Genomic DNA, 6668 nt, shown 5'->3' with positions numbered 1-6668 from the left:
GCAATAAAAAAGGGTGTGTAAGAGACGTCACCAACTCTCTCTCTTGCACGTCCCTGAGTTATGCGAGTTGTGCATATAACTTTTTAAAATTTCAAAATGTCATGTCTTTCTTAGTTCACCTCCGATATGTCTGATTTCGATGACATTTTCAGTGATAAGCTTGTTTGATTTTGATGTTTTTATTCAAACCATTTTTTTCTATTGGGGGGGGGGGGGTAGACTTGCCCTTTAAAAATAAATGAAAGTAGTTGCAATAAACAATGATTCCCGGGGGCCACTTACATTGACAAGTGGATACCATGCGCGACCAAAAAAACACGTAAAAAGGATGTCTTTTTCACGACAGGGCACGTTACGTACGTAACGTGAAAAGGGTGTCAAAAACACAAAAATAATGAAAAAAGGTATCTAATTCGCTAGGAAGATTACGTGTTTAGGGTCAAATTTGCGGGGATGATAAAACAAAATTAAAATGTTTTATAAAAGATGTCCTTTTTGCCCCAACACTTCGTGTTTAAAGTCCGATTTGCGCGAGGTGTAGAAGGTGGGGTCGTACTAAAACCAAATAAGGTAAAGCCGACGACCGAATGACCCATAACAATAAAACATTCCTGTACTTGTTTAGGGGTTCATTTCAGGGAATATTTGCCAAGAGTATCGTTTTGTTTCCAATACTTGTTAAGGGTAGGGTTTCACACGCCAATACTTGTTAAGGGGTGCATTTTCAGAATATGGAAATTACGTGTTTAGGGTGCTTTTCGAGACCCCATGGTCGCGCATGGTATCCGCTCGTGAATGGAAGTGCCCTCCCCCCGGGCAATGATTTCATGAGAAAGTCTGCAAAACCGAGGTTAATTGTCGCCTTATACATCTGGTACAGTTACAGTTCCCTGGGTTAAAATCATGACTTTCACTGAAAGTTTCAGTTTCAGACGCCTCCAGGCTAGTCGAGCACCACATAGCCTATAGATCTATATACATACGGTTCTTCGACAATTACCCCTGGACAAAGGGAGAGCATAAATAATTACATGAGCCTCCCCGCTCACGTCTCCCTCTCTTGTTCACTTTCCTTTTCTTTGTTTTCTTTTTCTTTTCTCTGCCCTTTTTCTTGGTATTGTGTATTGTATTGTATTGTATTTTTGTCTACAGGCGTATCCCGCCACAAGCCTCAGCTTTTAGGGTATACGCCTTCTTCCTTAAACCTAATATGTACATATTTGTATATATATATTTTTTTTATATAACAAATTGATTTATGTATGAATTTGTGTTATGAAAAACGTACTAAAATAGAAGAAAATAAATGTTTTATTTGAATTGAATACATATTAGGTACAAATCAGGATATAATAATGTATATTTACCACTGGCCACTAACACCTTGGCCTTCCACATCCCAGCCAATATAATAATATCTACTTCAGAAATGGAAAGGATGCTATCAAGGAAAGGGAATACAATGGCTGTCTGAGGTATGCATAAAATGGCAAGATGTTTTCATATACTAAGATATTTGCTCGACTCGTTTCATATATTTTTTTGGTTGTGTATGTATTATTAAACTAAATTTGATTTGTCCCTGAACATATGGAATGAACATTTCAATGGCCTATCGTTATTCGATGAAGAGTCTCCCGACTATCAAATCTTTATAAATGAAATATTGTATAATCCATGCAATAAAAAAGGGTGTGTAAGAGACGTCACCAACTCTCTCTCTTGCACGTCCCTGAGTTATGCGAGTTGTGCATATAACTTTTTAAAATTTCAAAATGTCATGTCTTTCTTAGTTCACCTCCGATATGTCTGATTTCGATGACATTTTCAGTGATAAGCTTGTTTGATTTTTATGTTTTTATTCAAACCATTTTTTTCTAATGGGGGGGGGGTAGACTTGCCCTTTAAAAATAAATGAAAGTAGTTGCAATAAACAATGATTCCCGGGGGGCCACTTACATTGACGAGTGGATACCATGCGTGACCAAAAAAACACGTAAAAAGGATGTCTTTTTCACGACAGGGCACGTTACGTACGTAACGTGAAAAGGGTGTCAAAAACACAAAAATAATGAAAAAAGGTATCTAATTCGCTAGGAAGATTACGTGTTTAGGGTCAAATTTGCGGGGATGATAAAACAAAATTAAAATGTTTTATAAAAGATGTCCTTTTTGCCCCAACACTTCGTGTTTAAAGTCCGATTTGCGCGAGGTGTAGAAGGTGGGGTCGTACTAAAACCAAATAAGGTAAAGCCGACGACCGAATGACCCATAACAATAAAACATTCCTGTACTTGTTTAGGGGTTCATTTCAGGGAATATTTGCCAAGAGTATCGTTTTGTTTCCAATACTTGTTAAGGGTAGGGTTTTACACGCCAATACTTGTTAAGGGGTGCATTTTCAGAATATGGAAATTACGTGTTTAGGGTGCTTTTCGAGACCCCATGGTCGCGCATGGTATCCGCTCGTGAATGGAAGTGCCCTCCCCCCGGGCAATGATTTCATGAGAAAGTCTGCAAAACCGAGGTTAATTGTCGCCTTATACATCTGGTACAGTTACAGTTCCCTGGGTTAAAATCATGACTTTCACTGAAAGTTTCAGTTTCAGACGCCTCCAGGCTAGTCGAGCACCACATAGCCTATAGATCTATATACATACGGTTCTTCGACAATTACCCTGGACAAAGGGAGAGCATAAATAATTACATATTAGGTACAAATCAGGATATAATAATGTATATTTACCACTGGCCACTAACACCTTGGCCTTCCACATCCCAGCCAATATAATAATATCTACTTCAGAAATGGAAAGGATGCTATCAAGGAAAGGGAATACAATGGCTGTCTGAGGTATGCATAAAATGCAAGATGTTTTCATATACTAAGATATTTGCTCGACTCGTTTCATATATTATTTTGGTTGTGTATGTATTATTAAACTAAATTTGATTTGTCCCTCAACATATGGAATGAACATTTCAATGGCCTATCGTTATTCGATGAAGAGTCTCCCGACTATCAAATCTTTATAAATGAAATATTGTATAATCCATGCAATAAAAAAGGGTGTGTAAGAGACGTCACCAACTCTCTCTCTTGCACGTCCCTGAGTTATGCGAGTTGTGCATATAACTTTTTAAAATTTCAAAATGTCATGTCTTTCTTAGTTCACCTCCGATATGTCTGATTTCGATGACATTTTCAGTGATAAGCTTGTTTGATTTTTATGTTTTTATTCAAACCATTTTTTTCTAATGGGGGGGGGGGGGGGTAGACTTGCCCTTTAAAAATAAATGAAAGTAGTTGCAATAAACAATGATTCCCGGGGGCCACTTACATTGACGAGTGGATACCATGCGTGACCAAAAAAACACGTAAAAAGGATGTCTTTTTCACGACAGGGCACGTTACGTACGTAACGTGAAAAGGGTGTCAAAAACACAAAAATAATGAAAAAAGGGGTATCTAATTCGCTAGGAAGATTACGTGTTTAGGGTCAAATTTGCGGGGATGATAAAACAAAATTAAAATGTTTTATAAAAGATGTCCTTTTTGCCCCAACACTTCGTGTTTAAAGTCCGATTTGCGCGAGGTGTAGAAGGTGGGGTCGTACTAAAACCAAATAAGGTAAAGCCGACGACCGAATGACCCATAACAATAAAACATTCCTGTACTTGTTTAGGGGTTCATTTCAGGGAATATTTGCCAAGAGTATCGTTTTGTTTCCAATACTTGTTAAGGGTAGGGTTTCACACGCCAATACTTGTTAAGGGGTGCATTTTCAGAATATGGAAATTACGTGTTTAGGGTGCTTTTCGAGACCCCATGGTCGCGCATGGTATCCGCTCGTGAATGGAAGTGCCCTCCCCCCCGGGCAATGATTTCATGAGAAAGTCTGCAAAACCGAGGTTAATTGTCGCCTTATACATCTGGTACAGTTACAGTTCCCTGGGTTAAAATCATGACTTTCACTGAAAGTTTCAGTTTCAGACGCCTCCAGGCTAGTCGAGCACCACATAGCCTATAGATCTATATACATACGGTTCTTCGACAATTACCCCTGGACAAAGGGAGAGCATAAATAATTACATATTAGGTACAAATCAGGATATAATAATGTATATTTACCACTGGCCACTAACACCTTGGCCTTCCACATCCCAGCCAATATAATAATATCTACTTCAGAAATGGAAAGGATGCTATCAAGGAAAGGGAATACAATGGCTGTCTGAGGTATGCATAAAATGCAAGATGTTTTCATATACTAAGATATTTGCTCGACTCGTTTCATATATTATTTTGGTTGTGTATGTATTATTAAACTAAATTTGATTTGTCCCTCAACATATGGAATGAACATTTCAATGGCCTATCGTTATTCGATGAAGAGTCTCCCGACTATCAAATCTTTATAAATGAAATATTGTATAATCCATGCAATAAAAAAGGGTGTGTAAGAGACGTCACCAACTCTCTCTCTTGCACGTCCCTGAGTTATGCGAGTTGTGCATATAACTTTTTAAAATTTCAAAATGTCATGTCTTTCTTAGTTCACCTCCGATATGTCTGATTTCGATGACATTTTCAGTGATAAGCTTGTTTGATTTTTATGTTTTTATTCAAACCATTTTTTTCTAATGGGGGGGGGGTAGACTTGCCCTTAAAAATAAATGAAAGTAGTTGCAATAAACAATGATTCCCGGGGGGCCACTTACATTGACGAGTGGATACAATGCGTGACCAAAAAAACACGTAAAAAGGATGTCTTTTTCACGACAGGGCACGTTACGTACGTAACGTGAAAAGGGTGTCAAAAACACAAAAATAATGAAAAAAGGTATCTAATTCGCTAGGAAGATTACGTGTTTAGGGTCAAATTTGCGGGGATGATAAAACAAAATTAAAATGTTTTATAAAAGATGTCCTTTTTGCCCCAACACTTCGTGTTTAAAGTCCGATTTGCGCGAGGTGTAGAAGGTGGGGTCGTACTAAAACCAAATAAGGTAAAGCCGACGACCGAATGACCCATAACAATAAAACATTCCTGTACTTGGGGTTCATTTCAGGGAATATTTGCCAAGAGTATCGTTTTGTTTCCAATACTTGTTAAGGGTAGGGTTTCACACGCCAATACTTGTTAAGGGGTGCATTTTCAGAATATGGAAATTACGTGTTTAGGGTGCTTTTCGAGACCCCATGGTCGCGCATGGTATCCGCTCGTGAATGGAAGTGCCCTCCCCCCGGGCAATGATTTCATGAGAAAGTCTGCAAAACCGAGGTTAATTGTCGCCTTATACATCTGGTACAGTTACAGTTCCCTGGGTTAAAATCATGACTTTCACTGAAAGTTTCAGTTTCAGACGCCTCCAGGCTAGTCGAGCACCACATAGCCTATAGATCTATATACATACGGTTCTTCGACAATTACCCCTGGACAAAGGGAGAGCATAAATAATTACATATTAGGTACAAATCAGGATATAATAATGTATATTTACCACTGGCCACTAACACCTTGGCCTTCCACATCCCAGCCAATATAATAATATCTACTTCAGAAATGGAAAGGATGCTATCAAGGAAAGGGAATACAATGGCTGTCTGAGGTATGCATAAAATGCAAGATGTTTTCATATACTAAGATATTTGCTCGACTCGTTTCATATATTATTTTGGTTGTGTATGTATTATTAAACTAAATTTGATTTGTCCCTCAACATATGGAATGAACATTTCAATGGCCTATCGTTATTCGATGAAGAGTCTCCCGACTATCAAATCTTTATAAATGAAATATTGTATAATCCATGCAATAAAAAAGGGTGTGTAAGAGACGTCACCAACTCTCTCTCTTGCACGTCCCTGAGTTATGCGAGTTGTGCATATAACTTTTTAAAATTTCAAAATGTCATGTCTTTCTTAGTTCACCTCCGATATGTCTGATTTCGATGACATTTTCAGTGATAAGCTTGTTTGATTTTGATGTTTTTATTCAAACCATTTTTTCTAATGGGGGGGGTAGACTTGCCCTTTAAAAATAAATGAAAGTAGTTGCAATAAACAATGATTCCCGGGGGGCCACTTACATTGACGAGTGGATACCATGCGCAACCCAAAAAACACGTAAAAAGGATGTCTTTTTCACGACAGGGCACGTTACGTACGTAACGTGAAAAGGGTGTCAAAAACACAAAAATAATGAAAAAAGGGTATCTAATTCGCTAGGAAGATTACGTGTTTAGGGTCAAATTTGCGGGGATGATAAAACAAAATTAAAATGTTTTATAAAAGATGTCCTTTTTGCCCCAACACTTCGTGTTTAAAGTCCGATTTGCGCGAGGTGTAGAAGGTGGGGTCGTACTAAAACCAAATAAGGTAAAGCCGACGACCGAATGACCCATAACAATAAAACATTCCTGTACTTGTTTAGGGGTTCATTTCAGGGAATATTTGCCAAGAGTATCGTTTTGTTTCCAATACTTGTTAAGGTAAGGGTTAAACACGCCAATACTTGTTAAGGGGTGCATTTTCAGAATATGGAAATTACGTGTTTAGGGTGCTTTTCGAGACCCCATGGTCGCGCATGGTATCCGCTCGTGAATGGAAGTGCCCTCCCCCGGGCAATGATTTCATGAGAAAGTCTGCAAAACCGAGGTTAATT

Source organism: Lytechinus variegatus, chromosome 16 (genome assembly GCF_018143015.1).
Source record: "Lytechinus variegatus isolate NC3 chromosome 16, Lvar_3.0, whole genome shotgun sequence".
Lineage (NCBI taxonomy): Eukaryota > Metazoa > Echinodermata > Echinoidea > Temnopleuroida > Toxopneustidae > Lytechinus > Lytechinus variegatus.
Note: the sequence above shows the minus strand (reverse complement) of the source record.